Genomic DNA, 17,444 nt, shown 5'->3' on the forward strand with positions numbered 1-17,444 from the left:
CTGACGCACAAGGAGGTGAGTGATCCGGTACCATGGGACGAAGAATGTCTGGTGGCGTTCTTGCAGCTGAGAGACGATTTATGTCGTGCTCCGGCTCTGGGAATGCCCGATTACGAAAAATAATTTTCACTCTATTGCTGTGAGAGAGAGGGATGTGCTTTGTCAGTCTTGGCACAGACCCACGGAAATGCCCGTAGACCAGTTGCATATTTTTCGGCTACGTTAGATCCAGTAGCCGCAGCGTTGCCCGGATGTCTCAAATCCGTTGCTGCAACGGGTGTCAGCATTGAAAGGAGCGAGAGTATTGTAATGGGACATCCAGTAGTGGTGTATGTACCACATTCAGTTGAATTGTTAATGACCAGGACGAAGACGCAGCATCTGACCAATAGTAGGCTCACGCGCTACGAGCAAGTTATTCTTGCCGCGGAGAACGTGACACTCAGGAGATGCTCTGTCTTGAATCCTGCTACTTTTATGCCATTACCTACTGTAGTAGAAGGCGAAGGATGTGAAGACCACGATTGCCTTGATGTGACTGAACTATGCACGAAACCCAGACCAGATATTGTGGATGAGCCATTGTCTGACCCTGATGAGATTTATTTTGTTGATGGCTCATGTTTAAGAGACGATACTGGTCGGTTGAGAGCAGCTTATGCTGTTTGTACCATTACTGGAGTTGTGGAAGCCACTTGCCTGGAAGGAGTACATTCCGCACAGGTAGCAGAAATTATTGCCCTAACTCGTGCCTGTATAGCAGGAAACGGAAAGAGAGTTACCATATACACTGACAGCCAATATGGTTTCGGTGTGGTTCATGATTTCGGGCAGTTGTGGTCTCAGAGAGGTTACATGACTTCCTCTGGTTCGCCCATTCGAAATGGAGAATTTGTGCGATTGTTGTTGGAAGCATTGCAAGGTCCAGTTGCCATTGCCATAGTGAAATGTGTAGCTCACACCAAGAATACAGACTTTGTATCACAGGGCAACAGGTACGCTGATGAGGTCGCACGCTACTGTGCAGAACAAAATTATTCTTTCTCAAAAGTGGAAATTGATGGTACTGAAGAAAAGACAGAATTGAGCATGATGTTAGAGACCGTGGATACCTGGGAAGATTTAAGGGTAATGCAGGAGAACGCACCAGAAACTGAGAAAAAGGCATGGGAAACAGCAGGTTGTGTGCGAAGTGAAATGGATTTTTGGGTTTCAGCAGATGGGAGGGCTGTGTTACCTGAAGAATTAGCTAATCCCATGGCAAGAGAAATACATGGTCCAGTACACCTAGGAAGAGATGCTATGCTGAGAGTTTTTAGGCAGACTTGGTATTGCCCAAAATTCAGAATAGCAGCAGAATCAGTATGCAAGCGATGTGTTACTTGCCAACAGCTGAACGTAGGCAAACGTACACCAGTCACACTGAGTCACATTGGGAGGTCGGGGGGCCTTTCAATAGAATGCAACTAGATTTCATTGAAATGCCAAGAGTTAACCGCCTTAGGTATGTGTTGGTGATTGTATGCGTATTTTCCAGATGGGTTGAAGCGTACCCTACCCGTAGGTGCGATACACTCACAGTGGCTAAATTGTTGCTCAGGGAGTTGATACCGCGCTTTGGGGTGCCTGCCTCTCTGGAATCGGATAGAGGAAAACATTTTAACAGCGAAATAGTGAAGATGTTGTGCTCCACACTAAAGATTGATCAGAAACTGCATTGTAGTTATCGACCAGAAGCTTCAGGAATTGTGGAACAAGTGAACGGCACTTTGAAGAATAGATTGGCTAAAGTAGTGGCATCCACATCTTTGAGTTGGCCAGATGCTCTTCCTTTAGTGCTCATGAGTATGCGCAGCACTCCTGACAGGAGGACAGGTCTCTCCCCACACGAGATTCTGATGGGGAGGGCCATGAGACTTCCCACAGTTCCAACTGCTGCCCTATTGAATATTACAGATGATCTGATCTTGGATTATTGTAAAGGACTGTCTGACGCCATCCATTCTGTGTCCCTTCAGGTGCATGCGGCTGAAGTTCCAGCATCAAGGAATCTGTGTCATGATCTGAACCCAGGTGATTGGGTGTTGGTCAAGAAGCACGTCCGGAAGAACTGCCTAGATGTTCGCTGGCGTGGGCCCTTTCAGGTAATCCTGATCACGAACACCGCGGTGAAGTGCGGGGGGCTGCCAAATTGGATCCATGCATCCCATACTCGAAGAGTTCCAGCACCTCTAGAGGAAACAGCTCCTATCCCAGACGAAAGTCCAGAAGTGGAAGAAGAGTTACAAGAAGGGATCGAAACAGCTGAGGGGGTGTCGGAAGAAGTTGGGAACGCATCGGATCCAGACGAAGAGCGAAGACAGAACGGCAGTGAGACTGAGGACGCAACTGAAGGAGAGAGCAGTAGTGAATACGACTCAGACACAGATCAGTATCAGAGCGATCAAGAACTAAGTGAGAGGACGAGGAATAGGAGAATAAGGCTTGGAGCTGCCACTTGGCCGGAAAGGAGAAGGAGGCTAAGCTTAAGGTCAGCTCAGGAAGAAACGCTTGCTCCTATATCCGAAGACTCAGATCCAGAAGAAGATACCCAGGATCAAGCCGAGGAAGGTCTTAGAAGATCAAGGAGGGTGCGAGTGCCTAGCAGAAGATACTCTACTCCCGATTGGACCTACCTCGTTGCAGATGTCCGGGGGACACAGAACCGGGAGGATCAGGGAAGTGAACCTGGTCAGAACTGACCCGATCATTACAGTGCAAATAAGATTCCTGCTGCCAGGAGCGGAGACCGAAAGGTTGCTGACACTCAACATCGTTTATCCTCCTCTCCTGAGCGGAATAAGAAAATTGATTTTAGAGACAGTTGAGTTTCCAGTTTGCTGTTCACGATATCCAATATTGGAGGGAACTCTTCTTCGTTTGGAAATGCTTGAGCGAGTAGTAGAAGTTCTTGGAATGCTCATTGTTGTGGATTAATACCTTATTGTAAATGTCTTCAAAGGGGCGCAGAACTGGGAAAGTGAAGAAAGTGATCTTGGTCAGAACGGACCCCTTTGTAACTGTGGATGTAGAGCTGATAGTACCAGGAGTGGAAATTGAAAAAACGTTAACTCTCAATTTCGTCCGTCCACTTGTCCAGAGCGAAATAAGGAGAATAATCCTAGAAACAGTTGACTTTCCATGTTGTTGCACGAATTGCCCAGAACTTGAGGGAATGTTTCTTCGGATGGACATTTATGAAGACGTAGTGTCACTCCTTGAGCCATTTATAACTTCAGACGGATATAAGACTCTTGAAAAGAACTTGTAAATATTGCTGCAAGATAACCTAGCGCCGAGTGGAAGAAGAAAATTGTAGGGGTCCCCTTTTAGAGGACGGAGAAGGGCTAGGGTTGTCTATATTTTACAGGACTTTAAACTGTTTTGCGGAGTAAATTGTCAGCTTCCAAGTGTTCAAAAGAGAGACATTGTGTGAAAGAAAGACTTTGTTCGAAAAGAAGAAGAAGTTGACGCTGGAAGAACATCCAAAGCTACACTGTTTGAGAACATGGAGGCCGGCAACCCGAACCGCAGGGCAAAATGTATAGTTGGCACACTTTTAGGAGTAGTGATTTCTCTTATAGTTTTAGTGGTTACTGTCTCATACATAGTGGGACACGAGAGGGATGCAACGGCAGTCAAAGAAGTCAAGGGAGTGTCAACACCGAGAACTACTACTGTTAATGATAAGGGAAACATCAATGATAAAGACAAAGCGTTGTTAGATGCAGAAATAAAAAGGTTACACACAGATGAGTCACAGGGAAATTTCAGGTCAAATGCTTATGCTAAATTACTTTATGAGTACATTGATGTCATGGAGGCGAAGAATTGCTACGTTTGTATGCAGTTACCAGCTTCTGTAGATGAGGGTATCAGATACCATCATCTTCCATTGACATATGGAATCACATGCAGTTTGTTGTTGAGCATATTCTATGGACGAGAAGGATTCGAGTATTATTTCTCGAACTTCGACTCGACATTGCCAGAGGTTCCAAATTACAAGCATTTAAACAAGTGGGACTATTACAAGAGTGAAGACAGATTACAGAAATGGTTTCTTCCATGGAGAACGATAGACACATCACATGCCCGAAGAAATAATCTGACTTGTCAAGTATCAGAAATTGAGAAGAAGTTTATAGGGCAGGTGGATACTCGATACAGAAGGCAGAATATTCAGAAAGCTTAAGGACATTGGGAGACAGATTGGACCAAAGAGGAAAGGGAACACCAAAGGAAGGGTAGCAAAGGTCCAATTGCTCTAGACAAAGAGAAAAGGGGGAAACTATGTATTCACAGAAGTTCCTCCTATTATGAAAATTTGTTTGTAGGGGAAGTCAGTTGTGAACATGCTTTCCAATTAGAGTATTACTCAAAAGATTTTCTGAAAGAGATGCAAGCCATACCAAATGTATATTTTGTGTGTGGAAGGAATGCCTATGTGAGGTTACCAGACAATTGGTATGGTTCGTGCTATTTAGCGATTGTCTTTCCCAAAATATACCATGCTGAGGATTTAGAGACAACAAAGAGAGGAAAACAATCTAGGGGGAGAAGAGACCTTGCCGCTGAAAAAGTGGTTGGAGATGTATTTGGGGTGGTATTTCCGTTTTTGGGATTGATATTGAATGACATTAAGATCAGGAGGTTAGCTACAGTCGTAGATAGGCTATCTGCCAGTACTGCTAGATCGTTGATGCTGGTGGAAGGTGAGATGCAATCGATTAGGGCAATGGTTCTTCAGAACCGACTTGCTTTAGACGTTCTGTTAGCCAAAGAGGGAGGAGTCTGTAAGGCTTTGAAGGTCCAGGAGTGCTGCACTTACATTCCGGACAATTCAAAACCTCTAGAGAAGTACATACGAAACATCACTGCAATTCACCATGAAATTGAGGATCTGGCAAAAGTCAACGTGTGGGAAAAAGTAGGTCATGGAATGGGGAAAGTTGGAGGTTGGTTTGCCAACCTAGGAAAGAGTATCGTTTGGTACATACTGAAACCCATCATCATAATTGTGATTTGTGTAGTCACTTTGTGGGGATTGGTGCGTCTGTATCAGTGGTATAGAGCAAATAGGTTGCAGAGATCTATGAGAAAACAGGAGAGAAAGTTGACAGCGATGCAGGATACTCAATACAGGAGTCTGAAGGCATTGGAGACAATGAAAAGAGGTGGCACTGCCACGACTTCACTTTGAAGGGTTCTACATTTTTGTGATGGTGTCTTGATGGTGATGACCCCGGAAGGTCATCAAAGGGGGGATTGAGAGAGCACAAATCTGAAAAATGTATAAGTGCACCATATTTACAAGCACGTAGTTAGTTTAAACATGCTTTGCACACGAGTGTTTTATATCTAGAAGTGAAATACACAGAGTGTCTTATATTCAGTAGTGAAATGTATAGAATGTTTAAGTAGAGTAACAATAATCATAACCGTGTGAGATTAATGTAGAAATGTTGGAAGGAATATGAGAACCTCACGTTCTCATGTTAAAGGAATCACGTAAGAGTTAAGTGGAAACTTGCAATCCAGTATATTGTGTAGGCCTCATGGAAATTCACAGAAAATCTAAACGTGCTGCTAAAATAATGTGAGATGGGGTTAACGTGGTTCTTTCTAAATTGTATTATCGAATTTAGTATGGGAATATATGCTTTATAGATGTGTTGCTTTAAGAAATGTATGTTAGTTAAGAATGCTGTTTAAATCAAGAAATGTTTTAGAGTGCAGGGACCCGCTTCATGTAAATCAAGGAGGCCTGTACTGATAATGTCATCTCCTTTGATGTGCCATGTGCTCGTTAGAGGAGAAGTCGAGAGGTGTCCAGCACAGAGCTTTGTATGTGCTTTACGACCTATAGATATGGTGGAGTCTGGAATTTGAGGCCCACTGCAGGACGATCTGTGTGCAGGTGCGAGGGTCCTAATCAGTTAGAATGAAAGGGGCTTTGTTCAGTGGCGCTTGGCGCAGGCCTGTAGGAGTCTTCAGGAATTTCAGGGGGTATCGGCGCACTGGAGAAGAAGCCTGGGAACCAAGGTCAACTTTAACGAGGGTCTTGAAGAGTACCATCATGGAGTTTACCGCGCAAAGATGTACCACGTGAGGGGCGTCCCAAGGGGCGTTCCTATTGGAAATGTGATTTGGTATTAGGGAAAGCGACCCGGGAGGAGAGTAGAGCAGATGATTTTGGGAGCCTAAGGAAGCGGATGGGTAGGCAGATAGACTGATCAGGAGAGACCCATTATCAGAGAAGAGACAAAGAGAAGTGCGTGATCTTCTTAGGAAGTCACCACGGCTGACACCTAAAGGGGTAAAGATCTTGTTAAGTAGGGATGTCACTTAGTGTAGTGTAGGGACAGACTAACCTGAATTTTCTTTTCTGTAATGACTTTGAGGTTGCAACTTGTATCCATTTTGGCAACGCTCATGATATTCGAACTTGTACTCATTATTCTGTTTTGCAGACTCAGACTATTCAAAGAGTTTATGTTCATAGTGATACCGGTTTATCTTTTGAATCTCATCTTGAGAAGTTTGTATCTTCAGTTATCTTTGACTTTATATTAAATCTTTGAAACTTAATTCTGGTCAGTAGTCATTTAGAGTGGTGTAAGTTCTTAATTAATTGACCTATCGTTAGATTGCCTTTTACTCAATGACAGGTACCAACGATCCAGTCGACTTGGTTTGGGAGCTGGTAAGGTAACTAGTAACCAGTAATCCCGCGTTAACAGGTAGATAGAAAGGTATTCCAAGATAGAGTGGGCAAAATCAAAAACTTTATACACACCATGAAGATCAAGGAAGGTGTGCTCCCTATAAAACATAAACTCTACAATATGCCAAATATTATACAAGGTGATTTGATACAAATGTAAAACGAAATGCTTAATGGCGATGATGTTGAACCTGTTGATGTCACTTTTGGGCTTTAACAGATTGTTTTAGCAAAATAGATATCTGATGACTTACAACTTTGTGTATGCCTCAGATCTCTTAATAATGCCATCTGAGTGGAAAATGATCCTTTAGCATGTATTGAAGATCTGATCATGACTGTAAAACACTTTCAAGGGTTACTAAACTGGATATGCGTGCAGCCTACTATCAGGTGGTTTTGGATGAACAGTCACGTCATCTCACTGCCTTTGTCACACCTGATGGTACATTTCAATTCTGCTGTATGTCATCTGGACTGGCTTCAGCAGCCTCTGTATTTCAGAAAGTCATGTCTAGGATGTTTGCAGAGGTAAATGATGTTGTCGTCTTTCAAGACAATATTTTATTTCATGTTAACACCCCTGAAACACATGACAAGGCTGTGGAGAGCTTTTTATATATTTTGCACACCAAGGGAGTTACCATTAGAGGGTAAAAATGCATTTTTGTGCGTGACTAAGATTGAGAATCTAAGTCATGTGCTTTCAAATGAAGGTATGAAACCTAAGCCCAGTATTGTTGATGGTATTGTCAATGCACCTTATCCTGCTGAAGCAGATCAGTTACATTTGTTCATTGGTCTATGTAAATTTTACTCAAAGTTCATTAAGAATTTTTCAGAACTCACAGAATGTTTTAGAGGGTTGTATGCTGGAACGCATGTTGGAACAACGCATTCCGTTGTCACGCATGCCTTTACCACGCATGTGTTAAAACGCGAATGCCTTTCCCACGTATATCCTTTACTACGTATGCTTTTACAACGTATTTTGTTGTAAAGAATGTATGGTAAAGGCATGTGCGTGTTAAAGGTTTTCCCTAACCCCTGCCCTCAGTCCTTAAGCTGGTTCCCTAAACCCTAATTCTAGACCCCAGCGCGACCTATGCCCTTTTCAAAATTACCCGACCCTTCCCTAAGCCCTAAATCGAGACCCCCAGCGTGACCCCCTCCCTCTTAAAAAATTCCAGAACCTTCCCTAAACCCTAAATCTAGACCCCAGATAGGCTGGTTGGGAACTTAACTTATACCTGCAACCACCTCTTCAATGTACACGCGCCAGCCGATCAAGCTTGACTACACGGGCGGGACTCGGTCTGGTGTTAATCTCGAATGAAGTGAAAACTGGTAACCCCTGCAGCCCTTATAAAGTTGCGTAAACTGTTGCGCAAACTGTTGGCAACGAAACATGTCGGCTCTTTGGAAATGAAAATGGTCTGATTTAAACCATTTTTAATTGGGGACGCTTACAGCACTGAATAAAGTTATGTCGAGCCAGTAAGCAGTACCTAATTTTAAACTTTGGGAATTACATCTCTATTCTCACTGGGACCAGTGGGCATTTTAGTGCCACTTTGCACTGACATTGCATTTATATTTGTTTTTTCACTGTCTTTTTTCCTTCATTGTCTGAGAATTTCACGATGGAACACACACTTTTTCTTTACGGGGAGAAAGCAACCGATGATGCTATCTCCCTGTTTTCTCCATGGGGATGAGCGCTGAAGTGGGGTGCCCATGTAGGCACCGGGAGGGGGTATGCAGCTACGTTTCGAAGCTGGTGAGGGTCTCCAAATGGTCTAGTGGCTTACACACCAACCCCCCCAGCCCAGCAGCCCACTGCCACTCCGTAGGCTGCCTTAGGTGCGGTCCACTTCCTATGGCGTTGGTGGCCACATGGGCGGGTATCACACAGCCACCCCGTGTCACTGTCTTCAATGCAGTTTGGTGACCAGTCCAGGCACACCAATGCCACCAAACGGACCGCTGTGGCCTTCAGGCAGGTCGTAGCAGTGCACGAGGTAAAGAGGATCGTCGACCGGCCAATCCACGCCACAGGATCTAGCCAAGACATCCTCTGTGCCTCGCCAGCAGTGCTCATAACCACTCACGCCACAGGGTCTCCTTAGGAAGGCACCATTCGGTAACACCGGCAGCCTTTGGCGGTGGCACCGGGGGACAGGGGTGCCGCGTGTGCTCAGGAGGAGCCTTCTGCTGGCCTGTTAGTACCCCCAGAGCCAACCCCACCTCCTTACTGTCTGATCTTTGTAGCGGATGTCTCTGTCACACACACAGGCTCCTGCAGCAGATTCCGGGTCTCTCTACCCGCATCGCTGCTTAGAGCGATTCCCCTGCTGTGCTGGACAGCAATAAAAACGGGTGTGGTCATGACGAGCTCAGCTCGTCATGAGCACAGGAGCACTGTACTGCATGACGAGCTGAGCTCGTCATGAGCATGGAAGGGGCTACACTTTGCGGATCACGGTCCGTGCCGCCCGCATCGGGTGTCCTTCTGGTCACTGCACCAGGTTAGCCTCTCACACCAAGCTCTACCCAGCAGACACAGGGCTTCCAATGAGACTTCGCCCCGCAGTGGTTCAGGGAAGGCTGTTTGTCCACCGGGTAGACCCACCAGCAGCAACATGCACGCAGGTTGCAATCAAACACCGCCTGCAATGCACAGGTGGGCGACAGCGGGAACCCAACACACCATCTCTTGGAGTTAGAACGCTGTTTATGCATGCTGGCTTTGAGTGGAGCAGCCGCAATGCGAGCTGCACCACCTTCAGTCTTGGTAGTGGCCTCCTCAGCCCGGTGCAGCCGGTGGCCACCGCTGCAGCTAGGCCTTTGTCGGTTCTCTGGCTTAATGGCTAGCAGCCAGGCCATTCGTTGCGCACCTCAGGGTGTAGGCGATCCACCCCAGTCACAATATTGGTCAGGAGCCTCGCGTTTCCCCAGGAATATGGCGGGTTGAGGACTCGACCAGCAGAGCGCCCTCAAGGGGCGGCCATCTTGCAGCCGGAGAGACCACACCCCTCAGAGTCTGCATTCTTTAAAATAAACAAACGGGCAGAGGGGTATCGCTTTTCACAAGCAAAGGTCTATCAGAGTATATGAGAGCAGCAACATCTGGAGAGAACATTAAAGTTGTGTATTCCTGACAATCGTCCTATCACAGAGGTTTACCTGGCTCTTTGGATCTACTGATGAAAGACAGGTGAAATTGTTCACGATAACACAGGAAAAAAGAAATGCTACTAAACCAAACTGTTTGTTACCGCAAAGCAAGAGCTCGGCTTCCTCCTCTGGTGTACCTAAATCTGCATAAAATCCCCAAAAATCATGGCCTCCCACACATGTGCTCGTAGCTCTTTAAAGTACAAAATAAATGAATTATTTTACTTGTCAGTCCACTCTGACAACGTTTGGCAATGTCCTGTAAGTAAGATAACACGCTGTACCTTTAGGCCACCAGAATAATATAGGTATAATTGAGAATTCAGTCCTCAAAATGCATTGTAAGCTGTTGTTTCAGAAAAAGAAATGCATTTATTTCCCTGCTGTTCTCTTGGCGAATTCAGAGGCGCTCCTCGGGGGGTCTGGCACGTGTGTAATTACAATCAAAGGGAAGGATTGCGCCTTTTCATGGGTACGCTCGGCGCGAGAAGGTTCAGCATCGCCTTTCTACAGGTTTGTCGCACGCTGAGATGCAAGTCAATAGAGTGGAGCTGAATGCACAATGCTCAAATTGCCTTTCTCAGCAGCAGGACTGTCTCACACAAACAACCTTTGTGGTAATATGCTGAGCCAATGCCTTCATTTAGTTTCTTGGACCCTGCTTATTTTCTAGCAGTTTATGTGATCACTGTAATTGCACCAGTGCTGGGCAATAGTTTTCACTGGGTCTGAGTCAAGTTGTAGTGTTTTTTGCACCGATGACCATCACCGAAGCATTAATAATGCCAATCATTTTGTTTTTTTGTACAAAAAGAAAAGATGATCTCAGGCTTTAGTGAGACCAGAGAATATGTACCACATCAGCATCAGCAGCGCAAGCTTCCCTCCCTGCCTCACACGGTTCGAGGGGAAGCACAGCATGGGCATCAGCAGCGCATGCTTCCCTCCCTGCCTCACACGGTGCGAGGGGAAGCACAGCATGGGCATCAGCAGCGCAAGCTTCCCTCCCTGCCTCACACGGTGCGAGGGGAAGCACAGCATGGGCATCAGCAGCGCAAGCTTCCCTCCCTGCCTCACACGGTGCGAGGGGAAGCACAGCATGGGCATCAGCAGCGCAAGCTTCCCTCCCTCACACGACGCGAGGGGAAGCACAGCATGCTCATCAGCAGCGCAAGCTTCCGTCTCACACACAGCGCGAGGGGAAGCACAGCATGGGCATCAGCAGCGCAAGCTTCCCTTCCTCACACGACGCGAGGGGAAGCACAGCGTGCTCATCAGCAGCGCAAGCTTCCCTCCCTCACATGACGCGAGGGGAAGCACAGCGTGCGCATCAGCAGCGCAAGCTTCCCTCCCTCACACAACGCGAGGGGACGCACAGCATGGGCATCAGCAGCGCAAGCTTCCCTCCCTGCCTCACACGGTGCGAGGGGAAGCACAGCATGGGCATCAGCAGCGCAAGCTTCCCTCCCTCACACGGCGCGAGGGGAAGCACAGCATGGGCATCAGCAGCGCAAGCTTCCCTCCCTGCCTCACACGGTGCGAGGGGAAGCACAGCATGGGCATCAGCAGCGCAAGCTTCCCTCCCTGCCTCACACGGTGCGAGGGGAAGCACAGCATGGGCATCTGCAGCGCAAGCTTCCCTCCCTCACACGACGCGAGGGGAAGCACAGCATGCTCATCAGCAGCGCAAGCTTCCGTCTCACACACAGCGCGAGGGGAAGCACAGCATGGGCATCAGCAGCGCAAACTTCCCTCCCTCACACGACGCAAGGGGAAGCACAGCGTGCGCATCAGCAGCGCAAGCTTCCCTCCCTCACACGACGCGAGGGGAAGCACAGCATGAGCATCAGCAGCCCAAGCTTCCCTCCCTCACACGGCGCGAGGGGAAGCACATCATGCGCATCAGCAGCGCAAGCTTCCCTCCCTCACACGACGCGAGGGGAAGCACAGCATGGGCATCAGCAGCGCAACCTTCCCTCCCTCACACGGCGCGAGGGGAAGCACAGCATGGGCATCAGCAGCGCAAGCTTCCCTCCCTCACACGACGCGAGGGGAAGCACAGCATGGGCATCAGCAGCGCAAGCTTCCCTCCCTGCCTCACACGGTGCGAGGGGAAGCACAGCATGGGCATCAGCAGCGCAAGCTCCCCTCCCTGCCTCACACGGTGCGAGGGGAAGCACAGCATGGGCATCAGCAGCGCAAGCTTCCCTCCCTCACACGACGCGAGGGGAAGCACAGCATGCTCATCAGCAGCGCAAGCTTCCGTCTCACACACAGCGCGAGGGGAAGCACAGCATGGGCATCAGCAGCGCAAGCTTCCCTTCCTCACACGACCCGAGGGGAAGCACTGCATGCGCATCAGCAGCGCAAGCTTCCCTTCCTCACACGACCCGAGGGGAAGCACAGCATGCGCATCAGCAGCGCAAGCTTCCCTCCCTCACATGACGCGAGGGAAAGCACAGCATGGGCATCAGCAGCGCAAGCTTCCCTCCCTCACACGGCGCGAGGGGAAGCACAGCATGGGCATCAGCAGCGCAAGCTTCCCTCTCTCACACGGCGCGAGGGGAAGCACAGCATGCTCATCAGCAGAGCAAGCTTCCCTCCCTCACACGACGCGAGGGGAAGCACAGCATGCTCATCAGCAGCGCAAGCTTCCCTCCCTCACATGACGCGAGGGGAAGCACAGCATGCTCATCAGCAGCGCAAGCTTCCCTCCCTCACACGACGCGAGGGGAAGCACAGCATGGGCATCAGCAGCGCAAGCTTCCCTCCCTCACTCGGCATGAGGGGAAGCACAGCATGGGCATCAGCAGCGCAAGCTTCCCTTCCTCACCCGGCGCAAGGGGAAGCACAGCATGCTCATCAGCAGTGCAAGCTTCCCTCCCTCACACGACACGAGGGGAAGCACAGCATGGGCATCAGCAGCGCAAGCTTCACTCCCTCACACGGCGTGAGGGGAAGCACAGCATGGGCATCAGCAGCGCAAGCTTCCCTCCCTTACACGACGCGAGGGGAAGCACTGCATGGGCATCAGCAGCGCAAGCTTCCCGTGGTCAAAGAACAGGATGAAAAGCAGAACATGGGCACCAGCAGTGCAATGTTTTCCTTCCTCGCAGAACCAGAAGAAAAGCTGAACATGGGCACCATCAGTGCATGTTTTCCTTCTTCACAGGAGGAGCAACAGAACATGAGCATCAGCCATGCAAGCTTCCCTTCCTCGCAGAACAACGGCAACAACAATGCAAGATTTACTCCCCGCAAAACAGGAAGGGAAGCTGAACATGGGTATCAGCAGTGCATGTTTTCCTTCCTTACAGTAAAGGAAGCAGAATAAGGGCATCTGCTTTGCAAGCTCCTCTTCCTCACAGTACAGGAAGGGAAGCAGAACATGGGCATCAGTAGAAAAGGTGTCCATTTCCTGCAGAACATGGGCATCAGCAATGCAAGCTTATCTTCCTCAAACAGCAGGAAGGAAAGCACAACACGGGCATCAGCAGTGTAAGCGTCCCTTCCTTGCAGAACATGGGTGTCAGTAGTGCAAGTGTCCCTTCCTTGCAGAACATGGGCGTTAGCTGTGCAAGCTTCTCTTCCTCACAGAACAGGAAGGGGAGCAGAACATGGACGTTAGCAGTGCAAGCTTCTCTTCCTCACAGAACAGGAAGGGGAGCAGAACATGGACGTTAGCAGTGCAAGCTTCTCTTCCTCACAGAACAGGAAGAGGAGCAGAACATGGACGTTAGCAGTGCAAGCTTCTCTTCCTCACAGAACAGGAAGGGGAGCAGAACATGGACGTTAGCAGTGCAAGTTTCTCTTCCTCACAGAACAGGATGGGGAGCAGAACAGGGGCATAAGTAGTGCAAGCTTCTCTTCCACGCAGAACAGGAAGGGAAGCAGAACATGGGCGTTAGCAGTGCAAGCTTCTCTTCCTCACAGAACAGGAAGGGGAGCAGAACATTGACGTTTGCAGTGCAAGCTTCTCTTCCTCACAGAACAGGAAGGGGAGCAGAACATTGACGTTTGCAGTGCAAGCTTCTCTTCCTCACAGAACAGGAAGGGGAGCAGAACATGGGCATAAGTAGTGCAAGCTTCTCTTCCACGCAGAACAGGAAGGGGAGCAGAACATGGGCGTTAGCAGTGCAAGCTTCTCTTCCTCACAGAACAGGAAGGGGAGCAGAACATGGACGTTAGCAGTGCAAGCTTCTCTTCCTCACAGAACAGGAAGGGGAGCAGGACATGGGCATAAGTAGTGCTAGCTTCTCTTCCACGCAGAACAGGAAGGGGAGCAGAACATGGGCGTTAGCAGTGCAAGCTTCTCTTCCTCACAGAACAGGAAGGGGAGCAGAACATGGGCATCACCAGTACAAACTCCCCTCACACATGGAACAGATACAGCATGTGGTTCAGCAGGGCAGGGTTCTAGTCCACTAATATCAGGTTCAGCGTGGCCATCAGCAGTGCAAGCATCCCTCCCTTCAGAACACAATAACACAGTATCATCAGTTAAACTTCCCTCACTCACAGACGAGTGACAGAAGGGGCATCAGTAGTACCAGCTCCATGTGCACATTGGAAGGCAGCCCACTGGATATCGTACTGTGAAATTCCTATCCTTTAAAGGACAGGTATAGCATAGCATCAGCAGTGTATACTTCCATCCTCCTCACACACAGTACATACCCACTCTCCTTCCCAGTCGACCTGAACTTTTAACTTTTCCCTGGTCTAGCTCTAACAGGTAACCCAATTTAGTGCTTATTGCTTCTAAGCGTTATTTGACATTTATTCTTAACAAATTGATATCTCAATGTCTACTGGTTAGAATTGTGTTGCTTTGGTCTTGTTTTATTTATAAAATCATAATCTATTTCAAACTTGATGTGGTGTTTTCATTGTGTTACTGTTTGAAGTGTTGCAAAAATACTTTACACATTGCCCCTTAAGTTACGACTGACTGCTCTGTGCCAAGCTACCGGAGGGTGAGCACAGGATAATTTAGGGTGTTTTGTAACTTACCAAGACTAGGATTGTAGATCCTGTTTGGACAGGATGCATATCTCTCCAAGCCAAAAACCCAATTTCTAACAGGTTTGTATTATAATCAGACTTAATTAAGCACCTCTCCACTGGTGTACAATCTGGACTGATCATTTTAAATATTATTTCCATACAGACCAGGACTTTTGGAAACACTGCACAGATGGATCTCTGACAGTGTCAACACCTAGCCCCCTCAAGAAAAACAACAACAAAAACAACAACACCCACGCAAGGAAAGCCAGATGGTTTACCACCAATCTTCGAGAGTCCAGACGCACTTGCCACCGCCTCGAAAAGGCCTGGAAGAAACACCAAACCCACAGACGCCCACAACAACTTTAGAGCCCCCACCAACGCTTACCAACAACTCATCAGAAAAACGAGGAAAAAAGCGCTTGAAGACAGAACCTCCACACATGCGCACAACAGCAAAGTACTCTTTAACATCATCAAGGAGTTCGCCCAACCCACCAGCGTGTCTACTGACAACCTTCCCTCACAAGACCTCTGCGACAAACTCAGCACCTTTTTCCACGACAAAATCAAGAGCATCTATGACAACTTTGACAAAGACAACCAACACACTGAACCCTCACCAACCACCCCGACACCCTAAAGCCAGCGATTGACAACTGGACACCTCTCACCACAGAAGACACACTGAAGACAATGAAGTCAATCCACTCTAACCCCACGGACCCCTCCCCCATTATATCTTCAACTGAGCCGCCAACACCATCGTGCCCATCCTCTGTCACACCATCAACCGCTCCCTGGAGACCGCCTTATTCCCCGATGACTGGAAACACGCACGGTCAACCCCCTCCTGAAGAAACTCTCGGCGGACCCCACCGACCTCAAAAACTACAGACCCATCTCCCTGCTCCCGTTTGCAGCGAAAGTCATTGAGAAAGCCATCAACAGTCAACTTGCAACATTCATCGAAGAGAACAACATCCTTGACTCCTCCCAATCCGGCTTCAGAAAAAACCACAGTACAGAAACCGCCCTCCTCGCAGCAACAGACGACATCCGCACCCTACTGGACAAGGGAGAAACAGTAGCCCTCATCCTCCTCAACCTCTCAGCGGCGTTCAACACAGTCTCTCACCACACCATAGTACACAGACTCCACGACGCAGGGATCCAGGACAAGGCCCTCGACTGTATCCACTCCTTCCTCTCTGGCAGAACGCAGCAGGTCAGACTCCCAACTTTTCTCTTGCACCCTACACCAACCATCTGTGGAGTCCCTCAGGGGTCCTCCCTTAGCCCTACGCTCTTCAACGTCTACATGGCTACACTCACCTCCATCGTCAGAACCTACAGACTCAACATTGTGTCATACGCAGATGACACCCAACTCATCCTATCCAACTAACCCATCACCACCAGACACTACTTTTGAGAAGGCATGGAAGCCAGCACCAAATGGATGAAAAACAGCTGCCTACAACTAAACACCAACAAAACAGAAGTACTCATCATGGGCCCAAACCCGATGCCTGGAATGACACCTGGTGGCCCCCCACCCTCGGAAGCCCACCCAACCCTACGGACCACGCATGGAACCTGGGAATCATCCTGGACTCAAAGCTCAAAATGGACTGCCAGATCAACTCCGTCTTGTCCTCCTGCTTCCATACCTTCCGCCTCCTACATAAGACCTTCAAATGGATCCCCCTCCAATACAGAAAGACTGTCACTCACGCCCTGGTCACCAGCAGACTCCACTACGGCAATGCACTCTATGCAGGAATAAACAAAAACCTCACCCGCAAGCTAATGCACATCCAGAATGCTGCCGCAAGACTGGTCCTCAACCTTCCAAGACACTGCCACATCTCCCAGCACCTGTGCACACTCCACTGGCTCCCCATTGAGGCTAGAGTCTCCTTCAAGATGCTCACCCACGCACACAAGGCCCTCCACGACACTGGACCAGCATACCTAAACAGCCATCTCAAATTCCACGCACCCCAAAAGACCCTATGATCAGCCCAGCTCTCCTACGCTGTGATCCCCCGCACTAGAAAGACCAGATCCGGAGGCCGTTCCTTCTCCTTCCTCATGGCCAGAGGCTGGAACGCCCTTCTGCTCCACCTCAGACAGACAACATCGCTCCCCATCTTTGCAAGAAACCTCCAAACCTGGCTCCTCGACAGACCCCCTCCTTGATGGACTGGAACCTGCACCCCCCCACCCCAGCGCCTTGAGACCCTTATGGGTGAGTAGTCGCGCTCAACAAACGCATGATTGATTGATTGATTGACCCACCAAAATTCGGCTCAAGATCCACCAGTGGCCCTCCTGACCAACAGTTTGGGAAACGCTGTAGGATTAGGGTTAATTATTCATATTAATTTATTTTCAGTTGTTCAGGCAATGATTAGTAGTATGTTAAGCTTAATGTTAACTTTTTTTTCTAAACAAATTAAATCAAGGGAAAGATATAATTTTTTAA

This window comes from Lissotriton helveticus, chromosome 2_2 (assembly GCF_964261635.1).
Source record: "Lissotriton helveticus chromosome 2_2, aLisHel1.1, whole genome shotgun sequence".
Taxonomy (NCBI): domain Eukaryota; kingdom Metazoa; phylum Chordata; class Amphibia; order Caudata; family Salamandridae; genus Lissotriton; species Lissotriton helveticus.